Source organism: Podarcis gaigeae (genome assembly GCF_964106915.1).
Source record: "Podarcis gaigeae genome assembly, chromosome: 6".
Taxonomy (NCBI): Eukaryota; Metazoa; Chordata; class Lepidosauria; order Squamata; family Lacertidae; genus Podarcis; species Podarcis gaigeae.
The window spans coordinates 41,515,754-41,535,936 of record NC_139682.1 but is presented as its reverse complement, the minus strand read 5'-3'; the positions used below and the strand labels follow the sequence as shown (position 1 = coordinate 41,535,936).

The following is a 20,183-nucleotide window of genomic DNA, read 5'->3' as shown; positions in this document are numbered from 1 at the left end:
TTTATTGGATAGCAAAAAAAGTGATATGAGATCCTGCCTGTAGTTAATTATTCAGACACAGAATGAGAAATTATGAGGACCCCAAAGAATTCAATCCTTTAATGATTTTAGAAACAAAATGTTGCTGTGTATATATGTGAAATCAAATCTGCCTAAAGGAGACATTTGCATTGTGTAGTCACAGGTTAAAGGCTTTGCTGTTGTATGGAATTGCTTCCCTCACAGATGTCAAATGAAGTGGCTAGCATGTATAAATTAATAATTATGAAAGTTGACAGCTAATAGTTCGCACAGGCAGTGACAATGAATCCCCTCATAGAAGTGGAAATGAGAATTTGCATTGCTGTTGTTGTTGTTGTTGTTTAGTCATTTAGTCGTGTCCGACTCTTCGTGACCCCATGGACCAGAGCATTTCAGGCATTACTTGGGACTATTTTATTATTATTATTAATCTCCCTAGAGCTGCTGAGTGAAGAAAAAGTTCACACTCAGGCCAGAAGGGTCTTAGACAGGAGGCTTCTTCCTATAAGTATTGTAGATACAAGGTGACCCCTATAAGTTGGTTCCTTCTTAACTTTGTTTTATTAAATAGCCATATAACTGATCCTCACAAGAAAGCTACGTGGGTTCATTACTACTGGGCATTTTGCATGATTTAGATAACAGGTTGCCAACACATTTAGGCCCTTAGGCACATCTGCATTTTTGAGTGAGTGCTTTCGTTGCTACTCCTTTCATCACTTATCTCTTCCCTGCACCTCAACCCTGATCAGCTCTTCCTCCTTAGAGACAGACAGAAAGAAAGAAAGCACATGCATGCACACACACTTCCCTTTTCCAAGGGATCTGTGTAAAAGTCAAATCTAGTAGAATTAATTTGACCATTGAAGCACATAGAGCTGAAAGACACAGTAGGAAAGGGTGTCATTCTTCCAACTTCCTCTTTCTGTTCTATGCACTCTTTCAAGGGAGAACAAAGTAACCATCCTCACCACCTCATGACCAAAAGGAAAGTGAGCTCAGAGGCTTTGTGACCACCAAGAGAAGACCTTAAGGGTCAATCAACTCTTCTTGGGCAAGGTTCTTGAGCAGGTGGTTGAAGACCAGATCCAGGTGCTCTTGGAGGAAACTGATTTTCTGGATACATTTCAATTTGCGTTTAGGCCTAGTTTTTGCAGAGAAACTGCTTTGGTTGCCCTATATTCTGTCAGGAGAGAGACAGGAGAAATATGTCTTTGTTAATTCTCCTTGACTTCTCAATGGCTTTTGATACCATTGACCATGGTATCATTCTGGAGTGGTTGTCCGAGTCAGGTGGCACTGCTTTGCGGTGGTCCCAGTCCTACTTGGAAGGTCATTTCTAGTGAGTGATGCTTGGGGACTGCTCTTCGGCACTTTGGAGCCTTCAATGTGGGGTTCCTCAGAGTCTGATTTTATCCTGCATGCTGTTTAACATATACATGAAATCACTGAGTGGGATTAGCCAGAGGTTTGGAATACATTGTCAGCAATACTTTACATCTTTACACCTGCAGGTATGGCAGTGGATGTGGTGGATCGTTGTCTTATTTCATTAATGGACAGAATGAGAGTTTTTTTGTTATCAGTTCACAAGCTGGGTATTCAGTTTTGTTATTTCTTTCTTGTTCTATAGACTGTTCAGTATTAACCCGGGACTAAGACAAGAGTATTTAAACAAACACCCGGAACCACAGTATTAAGGTAAGACATTCTACTTTATTAAGATAATTCTGAGAATTCCCCCTCCCTACAAGGCCTGTGGTATGTTAGAACCATTAGACAAGCCATCTCCAGAGGCATAGCCAATAGTAAGGGATGATGGGAGTTGTAATCCAATAATATCTAAAAGCCACCAGGTTGGAGAAGGTGGCATTGGACCTAAAGGAGACCTCCTGCTTATTTAAGTTGAACCTCTGCATCATAACTTTTGTTTGTTCATCCCTGATGCCAGCTTATGTTAGCTGATATGTTTGGAAGAGCCAGAGATGTCTGTGTAACATTTTAAGGTGTCAAATTAATCTAATGCCTGTTTCACAGGTCATAACTTTGATGAATTTATTCTCAGAACACTGCTATAAGCCAGAGAAGTGCAAACAGCTTTATTTCTCTGTGAGGGGAATGGATCAGAGCAGAAAATTAAACCTTGATCTCTCTAATTTGACTAGCTTTGTAAATCATATATGCATCCTTACATCAGTAGATTTGGAAAATAGTGGATACTATCCTCATGATGATTGCATGATAATCAGCAATGAGAAAAGTTCAGAATATTCAATAACTGAATGGGAATATATGGGACATGACAGAGGTATATAAAATTGTGGGTGATGTGGAGCAGGTGGGCAAAGAAAAGTCCCCCCCCCCCGTCAGAATATTAGAAGCATCAGTGAGTCCTTCATTGATGCTGAATGGTGGGAGATTCAAGAGCAGCCAGATGGAAGTACTTCTTCACACAGTGCATGAACTATGAAATTTGATACTGCAAGATGCAGTGATGGCTGCCAACTTAACACCTATAATGGATACTAGTCACGATAACTATGCACTACCTGCAGTGTCAAATGCATCATGCCACTGACTGCCAGTTGCTGGAAATACATCCTAGTAGGAGAGAAGGTGTTGTACTAATGTCCTACTAGTGGTCATCTGTTTGGACACTATGAGAACAGAATACTGCACTAGATCAGCCTTTGGACTGATGAAGCATGGCTTTTCTTGTGTTATTATTCAACACTGTTCCCAATTCTGAAAGTTCCTTCCAATGCTGGAGTAGACTTGGCAGAAGGAGATGTTTCATGCTTTGAATTTCAAGGGCAGTAAGCATGAGGTGGCTCAGTAGAATATTTTCCCCCTCCCTCCCCCACATTGATTACAAATTGTGGGTTTTTCTTCTGGGTTTAATAAATGAGGACAGTTCATGTCCTTAAATATCCTTATCCTTCACCAGTCTCTTCTTGACATGCTGCACGATCCGTGCAGCCAGCTTTCTAATCTTTCTGATTTCTAATTGGATGCAGAGAAAGGTTAGGGGGCTTTGTGCGATTCTGTCCTCTGCCGCCTCTGAGCATCTTTGGCTGTAGGGATTTGTTGCAGACAGCCACATGAGCCACAGCCTCTGAGAGGCTGAATTAGTTCACAGCTATTCAACCTTGGTTTTGCTCTTCCCCTCCTCCTCCTGCTGCTGCTGCTGCCACCACCGAGACACAAATTGAAATGTAACCCATGCTCTGGTCACCATTATTTAGCATCACAAACAATGAGCAGAAAGGAGAAGACTGGCCCAGTTACTTTGGTGGATTCAGCCAAATGGATACTTCAGTGCATTCCATCTGCATCCTTTCAGGACAGTGCTTTGTTTGCATATGTTAACCTTAGCCACGGTTCCATGTGCTCAGCATCTTTAAGCAGATGAGCCAGGAAGGATAGCCAAGCAGTACAGAAAGCAGGATTTGAGAGGAAGCACTATATTAGCAATTCGGAAATCATTATTCAAGCTGTTTGTGAGTTAGAATTTAAATAGAAGATGGTCGTGTCAGATTGCTTACAGCACAAGGCTCTGGTTAACGGGGGTGGGAGTATCAAAGGGAGAATTTCTGCACTTGCAGCTTCTTCCAGCCCTGGGTGCCTTATGATGTGAGAAACTACATCTGCTGAAACTTTCATTTCTAAAGAACTGTAAAAGGCATAGAAATTGTCCCATATGCAATGTGTCAGACATGTGCAGACCCTTGGGTGAAATCCCTTAGGATACTATATCCTTTATACCACACATTTCCTCATACAGTGGTACCTCGGGTTAAGTACTTAATTTGTTCCAGAGGTCCGTTCTTAACCTGAAACTGTTCTTAACTTGAAACACCACTTTAGCTAATGGGGCCTCCTGCTGCCGCCGCGCCGCTGGAGCACAATTTCTGTTCTCATCGTGAAGCAAAGTTCTTAACCCGGGGTACTATTTCTGGGTTAGCAGAGTCTGTAACCTGAAGCGTATGTAACCCGAGGTACCACTGTATGTTCATTGTCTCATGAGTGAAAGAGATCAGCTTTATAATTTTGTTTGTAATGCATGGGAACTTAAGGTGACACAGTCTATTCACAGACCAAGCAGTAGAGCAAGTGAGCAAGACTCTGAAAGTTGGCCCATCTTTCTCCTTGGACATGCAATGGTTGCTTGAGCTCTTTGACCCATAGTCCTGAATTCAACCTAAGACTGGATAAAACATTTGCAAGCAGTGATAATCAGGTTTGCCAGGAGCAGTACTTTGGTCCCAAGCCATTTAGGTCTTTATATGCTAGTACCAACTCCTTGAATTTGGCTCTGTATCTCACTGGCAGCCAGTGCAGTACTTTCAGAACCGGTGACACCATTAGGCTTCCCCATTAGCAGGTTAGCCACTTCACTCTATACTAGCTTCAGTTTCTAGACTGTCTTCAAGGACAACCCCACATACAGTGCATTACAGTAGCCCAGACAGGCCACCAAAGTATGGACATTTGCTACCTTTTTGTAGTATTTGGGAAAGTCTTCTAAGATTCTGAGATACAGTTGGGAAACATGCAGGCAAAACTTGTGGCTGTTTTGCATGTGCAAGTGTCACAAAATGTGTTTCTATGTGTGCAAGTACCATGCCCTGGTTCCTTGGACGCTAGTTTGTAAATTGCATGGTGGAGAAGTGAAAAATCAGCAACCAAAATCCCAATGCCCCCTGTGTGCCTTCCTTGAAAGAGAAACTGTAGAACAGATGGAAGCCAAATAACATGTGATTGGGAGAGAGAAACCCAGACCTTGCTGCAGCGATTCCAAATGTGAATTTATAGATTAGTAATCGGCTAATTTTAAAATGACAGATGCTGCTGCCTTTAGGGAGAGGTGATGAAGGGTGTTTCCACACATGTTAGCAACCTCATATGTATAGTCTATCTTCCTGTGCAGTTCACTTCCTTGATTTGAATTGACTATTTGCAGGGCTAAGGGGAGCTTGGGCAGCATAGTGGGGATTTCCTTTTCATGCAGTGAGGTGAATCTCTTTATTCTACGGAACGGCATCATTTGAAAGCACTGTTGGAGAAGCCCATGGGATAGGAGAGAGAGAGAGAGAGAGAGAGAGAGAGAGAGAGAGAGAGAGATGAATGTTGCAGTTAATAAATAAATAAATATTTCCCAAGGACCAAAATTTGAAATCCCTTCCCATAGCCCAATCTGCTTTTTACCTGACTGTTGACTATGTTGGCTGGGCTGATGGAAGTTAGAGTTCAAAAACATGTGGAAGGTCACAGGTTTTGTTTTAGAACCACTACCAGTTGCTGCATGTACTCAATCTAGTCCAGAGGACAAAAGGACTTACTGCGCAGATGTCTTACATCACATTGCAAATCTCCTTGTCACCCCCAGTAGCTGCCAAGAACATAATTTGTTGTGTTGGAGGCTCTCATTATAATTGTGAAGCTTCATAGCACACCACAATAGCCTTCATCAACCTGTTGCCCTCCAGGTATTGTGGACTATAACTCCCATCAGCCCCAGCCATTGTGGCCATGCTAACTATTACAACATCAAATGTGCGCTAGGCATGAGAGATAATGACCCAGGGGCTTAGGGGAGACTGAGTCTTCCCAGTCTTAGTCCAAAACTCTAACCACTGCATCACACTGGCTCTTTCTGTACATACCATCTCTATAGTGTTTATTACAAGCATAGGCAAACTTAGCCCTCCAGATGTTTTGGGACTACAACTCCCATCATCTCTGACTACTGGTCCTGTTAGCTAGGGATGATGGGAGTTGTAGTCCCAAAACATCTGGAGGGCTGAGTTTGCCTATGCCTGGTTTATTAGCACTGTTGGATTCTAGAGTGATGAGCTCCAACGCCAGCTGTTGCTCTTCTGGCCTTTTGCTATAGCAACACAAAGTGGTTTATATTTTATATGCTGTGGCATGTGCTTATTCTTAAAGGGTGGAGTGAAATGGCTTGGGAAGAATCATTTTGTCCACACAGTCTCTGGGTGGTTTTTTAAAATAAAAATAAAAAAAATACTACAACAACCCACACAATAATTTTATCAATTTGCAATGCTCAATGGTGATGTTTGGGAGCTGGCCAGCTCATGCCACCTTTCCAAATCTCCTAATATATAGCTTGTTCCTTTTACATCTCATTGTTTGGTCTGTGTGCAGTTTTAGAACCAGCCATCTAATAATAATGCTTTTTTGTAACATCCATTTTAGTACCAGCATTTTATTCATACAGCCTGAGGGCTGTGAATTACTCAAAAGATCCTCCCAGTGGATATTCATCCGTGACATATCAGGCAAGATGGAGAGAAAGAGTAGGAGGGGTGGGTGCAGTGTACTGTGAAAGTTGCTGTGGTGATTGGAATCAATGACTGTGAGAAATATATGTTTCCCCCTTGAAAATGGTCCTTAATGGGTGTTGAGTAGTTAAAAGAAAAGGTCTGACAAAAACAAAAAAAGACCCCAACTTTTAGTTATGCATTTAAATGAAAGTATTATTGTCTTCCTTTCTGGCTCTTGAACTCTTCTGGAATGTGCAATTAACTTTTGATGAAGTGTGTTTGAGTTGTACCAGAGAAGCTGTCATGATATGTTGCAACTAATGGTTTATATAATAAACAGAACAGAGTTTAATTCAGTGTTTTATGAGACTAAATCAACACAATCACACAATGACAAATGCAGGAGGTCCATATATTGTTGTACAGTCTGTCCATAAACATCTGGGTATCTCAGCATATAATATTTACATATAGTACTGCTCAAACAGTAGCTCAGATTTTATGTGTAGTTTTTTTAGCTCTCCAGCGTTGATACCTACGCATTAGCCTACCACACTGTGCCAGTCCCAAATAAATTCCTTCTCTTCCATAAATTTATTTTCAAATTCTATGAGTGTTTTCATCCATCTGCTTCTTCTTTTTCTAATGGTGATTTAGATTGCTGATTGAATTAATAGTGACCTTAGGGCTCTGATGCTTTTCATCTTTTGTTTCGACAAACCTACCCAGATATGAAAAATGTTGATATATGTTTTAATCTGCTTCTAGTGTATTGCTGATTTTAAAAAAATAATTAAATAATTGTTTTTGTTGATAATTTTATTGTTTTATTCTCTTTGAAAACCACTTGGAGTAGGGGCTTTGTTGTTGTTTGTTTAGCAAACAAGTGGTGTATAAATTTTATAAAATAAATAAAGTCTAGGCCCTAACAGAAAACCATTAGCTGTTTTTACTAAGGATAAGGATCTTGGTAAACAGAAGAGCTTTCAAACTGTAGGCATTTTGTTCATGGCTCTCATCTTGTTTGCAAGTAACAAAAGAGGGAGATTATATATTATATCCTGAAGCTAAACAAATAAATAATCAAATAAATTTCAGATTTCAGCTATCAGTCATTTATTCTGCAACTTTGGCAAACAACAACAACCTGATATAAAATGTCTTTTATGTTCAATATTGTCCATTTATCACAAAGATATCATACCTACCATGAAGCATTCTTCTTAATATAAATGAGAAGGTAGTTTATACTCAAGATTATGGCTGGGATGGAGAACCTGTGGCCTTCCTGATGTTTCTGGTCTTCAACTCTCGTCATCTCTGATCATTGGCCATGCTGGTTTAGGGTTGATGAGAGTTGAGTTCAACAGCATTTGAGGGCCACAGGCCACAGGCTCTCCATCCCTGATTTATTCTTTGTGTAATCCCAGTAAGGTAAAAAAGGTAAAGGACCCCTGGGCGGCTAAGTCCAGTCAAAGGCGACTGTGGGGTGTGGCACTCATCTTGTTTTTCAGGCTGAGGTAGCTAGCATTTGTCCACAGATAGCTTTCTGGGTCATGTGGCCAATATGACTAAACTGCTTCTGGCACAGTGGGACACCTTGATGAGTGCCAGAGTGCATGGAAATGCTGTTTATCTTCCTGCCACAGCGGTACTTATCTACTTGCACTGGTTGGCAGAAGCTGGGACAGAACAACAGGCGCTCACCACCATCAGGCAGATTTGAACCGCTGACCTTCCGATCAGCAAACCCAAGAGGCTCAGTGGTTTAGACCACAGCGCCACCAGCATTTTCATGTGTTTCCGTGTGCTCTGGCTTCTGTCATGTTCCATTGCTCCAGAAGTGCTTTAGTCATGCTGGCCACATGACCTGGAAAGCTGTCTGTGGACAAACAGTGGCTCCCTCGGCCTGAAAAGCAAGATGAGAGCAGCACTCCATATTCACCTTTGACTGGACTTAACCATCCACCGGTCCTTTACCTTTTTTGCCGTGATCCCAGTAGGAATCTAAACAGAAGCAGCATCTCTCTGTCATCCAAGTCAATCCCAGTAATAGACAAACATGCAGAGATTGTCCCATATTCTCCGCTTTCCAAAAGCAAGTGAATGGAAATGAGACTTCCTTTGTTTGTTTGACCTGTGACTTCCTGAACTGGGTTTTCCTCTGACCTCTTCATTTGGTCAGGTTCTTTGATGGACAGCTACAACATATGGATTACTGTAGGAGGCGCTTCCACAATGAGGCAGATGGAGAGCCTTGCAGGAGGGGAAACAAAAGCTGTCAGTGGGAGATGCAGGGGCTCCGTGTGCAAAGGTTCTGTGAAATGGTCATTGATTGGGAATCTTCCTATTTTGCAGATGGGCCTTGAGATGGGCTTTAGATCCTTTAGCTTGGTCAGTGTGTTGGTAGAAGGGAAATAGCGAGGGGGGAGGAGGAGAGGGTTGAGGCATGAAATTTTAATGAGCAGTTAATTGATAATGTATCCCAAGAGACTGGTGTGCTAGAAGGACATCTGATGGAAAGGAATAAATTGTGTTAGGCTCCCTGTGGCACAGAACTTCCTTCATTTGGAGCCAAAGGGTTGTAGAGGATACTGTAAATGACTTTTGGAATAAAGGTTGTTTTGCCGGCATTTATGTTCAAGAATGGTGTAGGGCATAAAGAGGTAAGAGAGTAAAGCCAGCTTTTGTGTTTCATACATACTTAAAAATAAAGGAAAAGAAACCGCCCTGGTTATCCTGCTTGTTCCAGTCAGTCATAAAACTGAGGTGATTCAGGACAGATTAGGAGAACTGTCAGAACAGGACGTAGAATCAGAGCCCCTACAGTTGTCTTCTGGATTTGTGATAGTTTTTATAATGTATGACAACACCCGAAAGTGAAAAACAGATTCCTTATAAAGATGGAAACCAGGAAATCCAGTCCATGTATTATGGGGAAATGTATGAGGCAAGGAAGCTGTATGACAAGTAATCCTAAGTAGGTCCTAAAATGTTCTTCGTACAAATGACATTTTTAACATCCTTTTAAATTGATCCCTCACCTTGTATAAACCAGTAACAAGTTGCTGTATTCTTTGAAATGTGATGCAGAAACCTCTACAGGAACAGTTTACTACTGAATCACTTGTAATTATGTGATTAAAAGCTATAAAGCAGGAATCACAAAGTGTCTTCCTGGGGATATTAGCAACTGGCATTTTAATGTTCATTCTGTAAATTGTAAATACAGTTTAAATGCTTAATTGCTACCAAAAGTACTCTGATACTCCTGAAAGGCTGATTAAAAACAGTTCTCTGTTTTGGGATATTTCATCTCTTTAATTTTGCCAAGGAAATATTATTTTCTCTCTCACTTCTTATCTTCGCCTCTGTGCTTTTCATTGGTGCTTTTTTCACTTTTATAAATGTTCTCTAGACTTCTTAGCTACTCCTTTTCTATAATTTTCACGGTTGAACTTGAGCCACTATTTACCATGTCTGCCCCACTGTGGTGATAATAAAGAACAGTAATGCTCTCCCACAACTTTGGTAATTAAAAATCCCAATGACCATGTTCCCAATAACCATAGATAGAGGAATCAGCCTATGTGTGAGCAATCCCTTCCCTCCTTCCAGAGCAGAGACAAAAACCACAAGGCAAAGAATTACAGGCAAAACAGCACTTATGGTTTGTTTCTCTCCAAACAAACCACAAGAGGGAAGCCAAAAACAGCCCTTGGTTTCTGGTCATGATTTGTTTGGAAAGAAACAAACCATGTGCTGGTTTGCATATAATGCTAAGTCAGCTGCTCTGTAGTTTCTTTCTCCCATCTAGGAAGGAAGTACATATAGAGTGACTGAACTGCATAAACCAGCATGCAGCTCTAATTTTCCTAACCATAGTTTATGGCCTATTAATGGTGATCAAAATCACGCCTTTATTTAGTTGGCTACTATGTGACAAGCGAAAGCTCTGCATAAATAGATAATAAGGAAATTAACTGGGCTTCCCAATTTTACCATCTGCATTTTAAAAGCCACATATTCTTCCTGTTTGTTAAATGCATGATAATTGTGGCTATTTTTGTACATTGGTGCAGTTTAGTACTGTGTGATTTTTCATTGTGACTATAATTAGTACTTGGGTGAAGTTTACTTTTAGATTCCCATTTACATAGCAGAGTAGTTATTCGCACAGATACCGGAAAGGAATTAATTTAAAACTAAATATAAACTGTGTGCCTTAAAGTGTGTGGAGATGCAAAATATTACATTATATACACAAAAGGAAAAAGGATGGAGTACTCAGTCTGGGGATGTCTGGACTCTCTAAGCAGAAAATATTGGTGATAAACAACACATTCCAATTTTGAGCTATTCTTTGGCAACTTAGTGCCTCACGGCATACAGATAGTGGAAGGGTTATTAAATTGTAATACAAAGAATATATAAGTCTTAAAATCAAAGTCAAGCAATAGTAATAGTGTTTGATCCCTTTGGGAAGAGACCTGGAGCACTGCTGCTAGCCAGCATGGACAAATGCTGAACTGAATGGTCCAATAGTGTGATCTGAGAACAGTTTTAGGGGGTACACGAGGAGACGAGAGTGAGGGAAAGTTCCTTCTCACAGCCAAAAGTCCTTCTGCTAGTGGTTCTACGTAGCTGGATACCACTCTTTCATTTGTTCTTATGTCCCTTCTTGTTCTTATGTTCTTATGTCAACCCTCTGTTGACATGAATCATTTTTGTCTACAGCAAACCTCACCCACAAAATGTGACATAACAAGGATGCCTCATGATGTATATATGACTAGGAATTACAGCCGGCATAGCATTGCTCTTTTGGGCTTCTTCCCACAAAACATTTGAGTAGACAGCTTAAAAGTTAGTTGCCCTGGGCATTTAGAGCAGGTTCAAACACTGGCAACCATAGCTAATTAATCACTGTTAGCGAAGATGAGAAAGGCCTTTGCCTGAGATCAGGGAGATTTTCTGCCAGTAAATCTGATGGTATTGCAATATAGATCAGTGGTTGCGCTTTATAACATTGGCACCGCCAAACAGATCTTTGGGTTTCTTATTTGCCTTTTCGTTTAGTATTTATAACTTTCACTGTACAAAACAAGTGATTCCAGAAGAAAAAATTAAAATGTGTACTTTGAGATGTGTTAATGAAGACTACCCCCTTCCTCCCACCCTAGTGCACACACATGGTTAAGTGTGTGTGTAAATAGCCCTGTCTAGATAAAGATATTTTTACCACTCAGTCTTGATTCTAGAGATTTTTATTTTGGCAATGCTTTTGACTGGCAATACTTAATCCTTCTTTATCTGCCCTTTTCAATCAGACATAGATGTAAGATTGAATTCTCATCCTGGAGCATTACATACTATTAAGCACTGCAATATGCAATCTAAATGCAAAGAAGCATGTAATATGCATCATCACAAGGCATATAACAACACAGTGAAATTTCTGTTCAGGGTTTGTTTGATTCTGCATTTGGCCTGTACCCATCATGCTTGCTTTTAGCAGCTTGCTGGCCTGCTGTGTGAAATCGCCCTGTCTTTCTTTCTCCCTGACACTCTCTTGGGGTAGCCTGAAGGCAGCCACTTAACACAGTGATAATAAAAGGGGTCAATGTACCTTGACTCTGAAAACTTGACTAAAATGGCATATATTAACATGAATAATTAGAGTATTAAAAAAAAATATGACATTTTGAAATGGCAAAAGGGCAGTGTCAGGGCTTGAGACATTCAAGAGAACCTGAGAAAATAGCACACTCACTACATAATATTGTAGACTCAAAATAAGGAGGCAGAGCTATACTAGAGATAGGGAAAGCTGGATCTGAAGCATATTAACAGACCTCCTTTGACCTCCCCAGCTGTCCCATCGGCACAGACTATCCATTTTGGCATTACTCTTATTTTTTGTGTGAATTTCTTTTTGTATTTTTTGACCTGTGCTGAATCACAAGATGTGGAATTTTTGAAAGAGATACCATATCCAGGTAGCCTTTAAATTGTGGTTTGTTAAACAAACCATGAGTGCAAACAAGCAAGCAAAACACGGCTTGATTCCCCACACTTGGTTTTTATTCCACTTGCTCTTGCTTCACGCACCTGTAACTTGACAAACGTCGGAGGTAGGGTGGGCAAACAAACCATGCTTTGTAAGTAAGACTTATGCGGCTTGGATGTAAAACTACACCATAGTTAAGACCAGCCATGGTTTATTAGCCAGCAGCAGCTCATGGCTTCACACTGGTGGTTTGCTGCCAGAAAACAGACTATGGCTAGTCTCCTGGATTGATTGTGGATGTTTAAACATAGTGTTATGTGTGGAAAATGCCATTATGTTTATGCACTTCTTAAAACAGCTATATATTTTCACCCTCATTTGAAGCCAGCATCTAGTGGAACTCCACTATAACACCTGTTACCTGGAACCCACATGCAATTCTTTTTATCTACAAAGCTAGCTTGGTGACAACAAATAAAGTTCTTGTTACTGATAAACCTGGGGGGGGGGAATTAGTCATGCATTTAAGAAATCACAGTTATATCACTGTCAGCATCTCTGTGCATTTCTCTGTTAAACCCTTTCGTTTTTGCATTAGTAAGAGTGTGGGTGGAATCTCAGTCTCAGGGACAGAAAAGGTCGGGACAGCGTGGGCTGTGTTCTGATCTGATGTACAGCTGTGGGCAAACAGCACTGTGTGTGTCTCCTGACTGCAAACCACCCACTTGCACAAGTATGGCAGCAAATTGCTTCTAGGAAAACGGTGAGTTGCCCGCTCATAAAAAGATGTCAGTGGAGCTGTCAGGCACTGAGATTTCTTACATTTGGAGAGATTGCATTTGGATCTTGTTTACTCTGTTAACATGTCTGCAAAAATATGAATGGCACTGCCTGTAGGTTGACAGCTTCTGTCTTTCATTTTTATCATACAGTGAATACCATTCATTTTGAAACTGACTTGCCTTCTTAATGTAGTTCCTAATTCCCATGCAGTATATCAATTACCATGGTCTATCTCCTTTGTTACTTAGCTTTTCACAAGACACCATCAAGTTGACTCTTGGGAACTGTTTGAGGCTGCAATCCACACACACCTTTACTCTCTCTCTCTCTCTCTCTCTCTCTCTCTCTCTCTCTCTCTCTCGTGTGTGTGTGTGTGTTCTGCCAGCCAGCAGCATCAGAGTGATACAAGTGTCACTCCATTGGTGCAGATTTTTCCCTTCAGCCCACTGAACATGAGTGCAGGTAGACGATCTGCCAGCACTATGCCTTTCAGCAGAGCCCAGCAGGAACCCTGAAACATGGTGTTCCAAAAGTGGGGCAGGGTTGAGCTGGCTTGAGAACCACTGCCTCCTAAGCCACTGTCACACCCTACCAGTGTTGAATCCCATCTGGGCCTAGTTGCTGTGCAAGCCTGGAGCCTGTGCAGCGATCAGGCCTAATCTATCTATCTATCTGCCCTGCACCTTCCACTCCTACCACCATGAATGGCCAAGCTGCAGGTGCAGCGGTGGCTTTACCTCTCCTCAGAACTGTGGCAATAGGGACTTTGGATGGTTCTTTGAGTGTATTACTAATACCTGGCACCATTTTTAAAGTAGCTTTGGAAATTGAGAAAGTCATTTAGAGTGGAAGACCAGGAGGAGGGCCATGTAACCTTTCACTACCAGCTGTGTTTTTACTCCAAATTGAAAAAGCCATGTGGGGTTTTTCTTTGGGAAAACAGCTGGTGGGGATAGGTTATGATTCCCTTTTTGCCACTTCTCTGCTCTAATTTTCTCCCTCCGAAAGCTGATTTGCTGGTCCTCATTGAATGCATTAGCGTTAATGTGCAATTAGTCCTTTGGTCCTATGTTGCGCCGTCAGTGTGCGCCAAACTTTATATTATGCCAGGAATTTATCTCCCAACTTTTTTTAAAAAAAAATGCAGTCAGAGCTAGGATTGTGGAGGGGTCACAAGGGGATCTAGCGCAGGCAAGCAACTTTCCAAATTGCTGATTAGTTTAGAAAATTTACTGCTCTCCCAAATTTGTTTTGCAAATAATGACTCATTTCATACCTGTCCAACAGAATGAAATACTGGATAACATGTATATCAGGTGTTAGAAGCTGAGAGTAATGGTCATGAAGTTTTTATTTTTGTTATATTTATATTTGGTGACAGCTGGGAAAACATCTTTAGAACATCCGTTGGGGAATCACAAGCTAAAAAAAATCACACCCCTCTTAATCTCTAATCTGACTGGTGAAATTGGGGCAAACAGAGAGGATTTCTGGTGTGTGTGCGCGCGCGCAGTGTTGGATTCCCAGAATAAGATGCTGAATTTAGCATATCACTGATTGAAGGAACAGAGAGAGAGAGAGAGAGAGAGAGAGAGAGAGATGCCAACTTCCCTATGTAAATTACCAGTGCATTTTAATGATAGGCATTATATGCAGGGCATTGCTTAATCCGTAACAGACCCTAACAGTACATTTTGCAAAGAGTAGATCATGGCTGAAAAAAAGCTGCATGGAAATATATTCATAAGCCACATACCATAGATAAGTGCTGTGAGCCTTTGTCTTGCCTTGTCTTCCTTGTATGAGTTCTGTGAGTCTGAAAACTAGTAAGCTTGGCCAGTTTTGAGTAGTACTGTGCCAAATTTTCATGAATTTTGATTTTGGATTAGAAGTGTTGGAATTCATTTCATGCCCTGTCCCAACCACTTATCTGTACCCAGCTGGATTGGGGGACAGAGCATTAGCTCAGTTGCCTCTGTGCATGTAGCCTTTTCCCCGATCCATAACTTTTGAAATAGGTTTTTAAACATACTTTCCGCAAAGAGCTGTGAAAAATTGTTTAAAAGCAGAACACTCTTTGTAAGGGGGGGGGGAAGAATGCACGCCCTTTTGTGGTGGTGGAGGTATTCTGTGCTAGTTTGGCATCAAATGAGACTTGCACTCATACACACAAAGTTTTGCTGGATTGTGGTCAAAATGTATATTGCAGTTGTCTGTTGTGATCTGCAGTCCTGCTTATATAGAGTACTGCCTCAGATTACCTAGCTCAGAAACCTAAGCTGTAATGGAGGAGCTTGCTATAGGAGCTCATTGGCTTCCTTGAGCCTCTGGGTTCAGTTGTACAAATCCCCTGACACATGACAAGTTTTGTGGCAGATAAGGCCATCAGTGACTACAAGTCATGATGCTTATATAGTACCTCCAACTGTCTTGAAAATGCTGGGACTGTCATGAAAAGCCATCATGGCTTCTCACTATGTCATGCGGAGCCCTGAATTCTGCAATTGGGAAAGGGAGTGGGGAGGGGCTGGAGCAGGGGCAGGAGGAGGAGGCAGCCTGGCCACTCACAGGGGTGCAGCAGGACCTGAAGGGAGGGGGAGGGAGGGGAGGGGTGCTGCTGTGCTCCTCAGCTCTGCCAGCCTGTACCATTCAACACATCTGACTATGGCGCTGGTGGCGGTAGGAGCACACAGGGACCCTTCGGTGGTCACAGCTGCTGACCATAGAGACTACATTACTGGCATGGAAGTGCTGCCTTGTAAACATCTGGTGTGGTTTCCTCCTCTGATGCCCAAGGCAGGCTGATAGAAGCCTCCCAGTTTTACCATATATCATCTAAGAGTCCTGCATATAACAAAGACATTTGCTGGTACAGTATTGTTACATATCCCTCTTGGTAACAGCCATTGGGGCAGTTCAGCCAGCCCCACCCTGTTCCCGTATTCCTTCGGCAATGTGTGTTTTCATGCAGAAAAGTGGTGGGAGGCACTAGCTGGGGAATCCCTCAAGGGGAAAAGGCTCAGAGCCGGGGGATTGGTGGTGGGATGGCAATGCCTGGTCAGAGGGAGCAGACTGAGAGGAGGAGTTGTTAGACACCGAAGAGGCAACAGTGTTTAGTGAGCAGGAAGAGAATGGGGCAGAGAGCAGTCCAGACCCAGAGGCAGGAGAGGAGCAGGGCCAGGAGACGGGTGAGGCAGGCTGCTGGAGAATCCAGGGAGTCTCCCCTTCCTGCTGCAACCAGCTCCGCTCCCCCCTCCCGTCTCCCAGAATACACAGAGAAATGAAGAGAGACAATACAACAGAGCCTTAGGCTGCTAAGGAAGAAACTGGGGGAGGGCCTAAAATCTGTCACTAATGTGTTATGGGGGTGGATTCTTCCAGTTGTGAGATGGTCTTTAAACCAGATCAGGGGTCTGCAACCTTTAAGACAAAAAGAGCCACTTGGACCCGTTTCCAAAGAAAAACAACTGGGAGCCGCAAAACTCGTCATTATAAAAATAACCTTTTTGTCACTTTTTATTATTATTTCTTTGTTTGACCCCTCAGAATTACTCCTAATCATAGAAATAAATGTTAAATTAACAAGTTACCTTTTTTTTGTGTGTGTGTGTGTGTGTGTGTTCTTCACTCCCCTTCAAAACAGTGACCAGCGTACATGCCCCCTTTCAATGCAGTGACCAGCGTACTTACAATGTAGCGGGCGGGAAGGTGACGTCGGGACGGTGCGTGACTAATGCACGCACCGCCCCCATGCGATGTCACAGCCAGTACAGTGCCCGCCACAGTGGGGAGTGTCGGGGCGCACAATGCGCCTCCTCCCCTCGCTAGTATCCGCCCTGGAGCCGCGGCAAAGGTGTAAAAGAGCCGCACACGGCTCCGGAGCCGCGGGTTGCTGACCCCTGAACCAGGTGATCTAATGAGGCCTTAGAAATGTTATGAATTGTTTCCATAATGAACTTGCAGGCTTTAGTGGTTTACAAGCAGAATAAGAGGCATGCTTGGGAATGATTTAATGTGCTTATATATTTGGCTATATTTTATTGCTTGTTGATGTTGAAGTCCATATTCTTCTCTGGTTATGTTTGTAAGCCATAGCTGTCAACGTTTTCCTTTTTTTAAGGGAAATTCCCTTATTCCGGATAGGAATCCTCACAAGAAACGGGAAAAGTTGACAGCTATGTTGTAAGCAGCAAACAGTTGCTCATTTATTCTCCAGGAACCTAGGCTTTTTCTTCACCTAGTCTAGCTATAGTCTTCAATTAAAATACAACAGGGCCATGAATCAGCAATCATGGCTATCATCCTGCTTGTAAACTGCTGGTGCTATTTTTACTACCCCCAAAAAACTGTGTTACTCTCTTGCTAAATTCCTCTTCTTTTGTACACGGGAAGGACTGAGAATGTAGACATCATTACCCAAATTTGATAAGGGCATTTCTTGGTCCCTTCCCTGCATATTGTGGAGAGGTGGTGGGGAATAATTGTGAATTAACCAATGGGTCATATTGCAGAAGCAAAGAGAAGATCATCTGCCATTCTCTGCAGCTGTAGAATATATTTTTCCCTGTTGTACAAGATAAGCTCTGATATATACAAAAGAGTGGCAGTCTTCAAGGGTTTCCTCCAATTTAGTCCAAACTACTCAATATGTTCTTAAAACATCCTTGACAAAATTGCTATTTAAATGAACTATTACCAGTGCAATAATGCCTTCATGTTCTTATATCCATTCAGGTTGCTATTTGCATTGATGAGCTACAGTCAAAACCACTGCTACTTATTTATTTTTCATGAAACTGGGGTTTCCTTGCCTTACCAATAGTTTCCTCTTGCACCATTGTCCATGTGCAACATCTGTAAATTCTGACAAGGACCCAAGTCTGGGGATGCTTTCTCACACAGTTTTGTTTTTATTTTAGATATGAGCAAATGTGTCTGCATGTCTAAATGGAAGCCAGATATTTATAGCTCTGTTCATGATAAACTGTAAATCAGGGATGAGGCAAGCTCTGATGAGTTATTGTAGTAGTTTTGTGAAGCAGGTTTTTGGTGTTTTGAAACTGAGTGATTTATCCCCATTTGTATTGCCTTTAAATTCAAATTACCAGAGCGACGGGTGTGCGTGTTAAGTCAAGACTTGTCAGAATATTTCTCAGCCTGAAATTGTCATGGGATGTCTGTTTTGTAACCATCTTGGTTATTTCACTCAGTCATTGTGCTAGAGATTAGCAATCTTGCACTGAAAGGTAAGTTTAAAGCATATGAAGGCTAGAATCCCCCGCATGTAAGCACTTGGTGCTTAATTTGATAACAACACAATGAATTATATTAGCTGGTGAAATTATTTATAATTTCTAATGTTCATTAAGTATGATTTTATTTACTTCAAAGGTAGATCCATGATTGTGTATATGTTACTTTGAATTTCCGAAATTGGATGAATGTGTGAATGTTGGCAATGCCCAATAGAAGACAGGACTAGTTGGCTAGACTCCTGAACAGGACCACTGCACACTGAAATAGATTGTTGCATGTCCCTCTTGTGACTTCCTAACAATCAACATTCCAATGATACTGATGAGATAATAGGTAGTAAGGTAAAGGGACCCCTGACCATTAGGTCCAGTAGCAGATGACTCTGGGGTTGCGGCACTCATCTCACTTTATTGACTGAGGGAGCCGGCGTACAGCTTCCGGGTCATGTGGCCAGCATGACTAAGCCGCTTCTGGCGAACCAGAGCAGCGGACAGAAACGCCATTTACCTTCCTGCCGGAGCGGTAGCTCTATCTACTTGCACTTTGACGTGCTTTTGAACTGCTAGGTTGGCAGGAGCGGGGACTGAGCAATGAGAGCTCACCCCATTGTAGGGATTCGAACCACCGACCTTCTGATTGGTAAGCCCTAGGCTCTGTGGTTTAACCCACAGCACCACCTGCACTCATTTCCTTCCTTTGCTGCCTGCCACTGAACCCACCAATTTGCTATTGTTGCATCAGAGATCCATTGTCAGTCAGTGAACAATGATGAGCTAAATAGACCAAAGCTCTGACTCAGTATAAGGCAGCTTCCTATATTCCTCATTTAGGGGATTAGATGAATGTGGTGTTCCAGAATATCTAATTGGTGCAGTGCACACACGTAGTGGGCTTCAGCTCGTTTTTTCTAGTTCTGTGATCATGCTTTGCAGGAGACCAGCAAACAGCTTTTCTCCTTTGAGTATAGGGGTATAAATAATACTTGAGTATAGGATAAAGGATGCCTGAGATTTCCCAGGGCACCTACTCAATTCCTGAGCAGATCTTATAGCAATAAGGAAGAACATGGCAAACTGTCAGGCAGACATATCTTTACTGACCAAGGGAATATTTTCCAGTTCTTTATTATTGTTTTTTTCTTCAGTCTCTTAAAGCACTATTGTTTGAGCAGAAGATATTGCATGCAAGAACCATGTGTTGGATCCTTGTTGAAATTTGGCTCTCAGGAGACAAGAAGAAAGCAGGTTTTAACATTTTTAAAAACCACCACCTGCAGCATTCTGAATCATGTAACAGCTGCACCCCTGCAAGAATTTATAAACTATTATTTAATATCACTAGTTTCTTGCACATTTTTCATGATTATGGTAATAGCATTCCTCTCTTTTCTCAGAGGTACTGGGAAGTTCAATATAACACCAGAGTGATGGTGGCTGGGCATCTCAGTCTTTCAGAATAAGACTTCAGTAGAACAGATGCAGTCTGTGTCTTACAAACTGGTCTGTGCTGTTCTCCCTTAGTCTCTTTCCCATTGACAAAAGCGGTGTTATTTTCATGAATTTAAAAAAGCACTAAGTTCTGTATCATTGTGTGTGCACAAAAGTCACTTCCAAGATCTAAGTGGACAATGGCTGACTTCCGCCAGTTCCGCCAGTCAGAGGTGTAGGAAGGTCAGGTGGTACCCAGTGCAGAAAAATTCTTGTCACCCCCCCCATTGATTCCCCCCCCGCAAAAAAATAAATAAATTAAAAAACATTGATTTTTTAAATTTATTTATTTTTGCCTGCAAAAATGGTTTTACGTTATTTCGTATTTTCTTACAA

The 20,183-nt window shown here is 41.8% G+C and overlaps 1 protein-coding gene across 33 annotated transcripts in view; it reads left to right on the top strand.

Moving 5' to 3' along the window:
- The window catches only part of NFASC (neurofascin), a 181,287-nt gene that overhangs the window by 54,952 nt on the left and 106,152 nt on the right, over window positions 1-20,183 (top strand). For all 33 annotated transcript variants that reach the window (XR_014566029.1, XR_014566030.1, XR_014566031.1 and 30 more), the window contains exon 2: window positions 1,655-1,722. The gene's annotated coding sequence lies outside the window, so the exon portion shown is untranslated. The remainder of the gene's footprint in view (window positions 1-1,654; window positions 1,723-20,183) is intronic.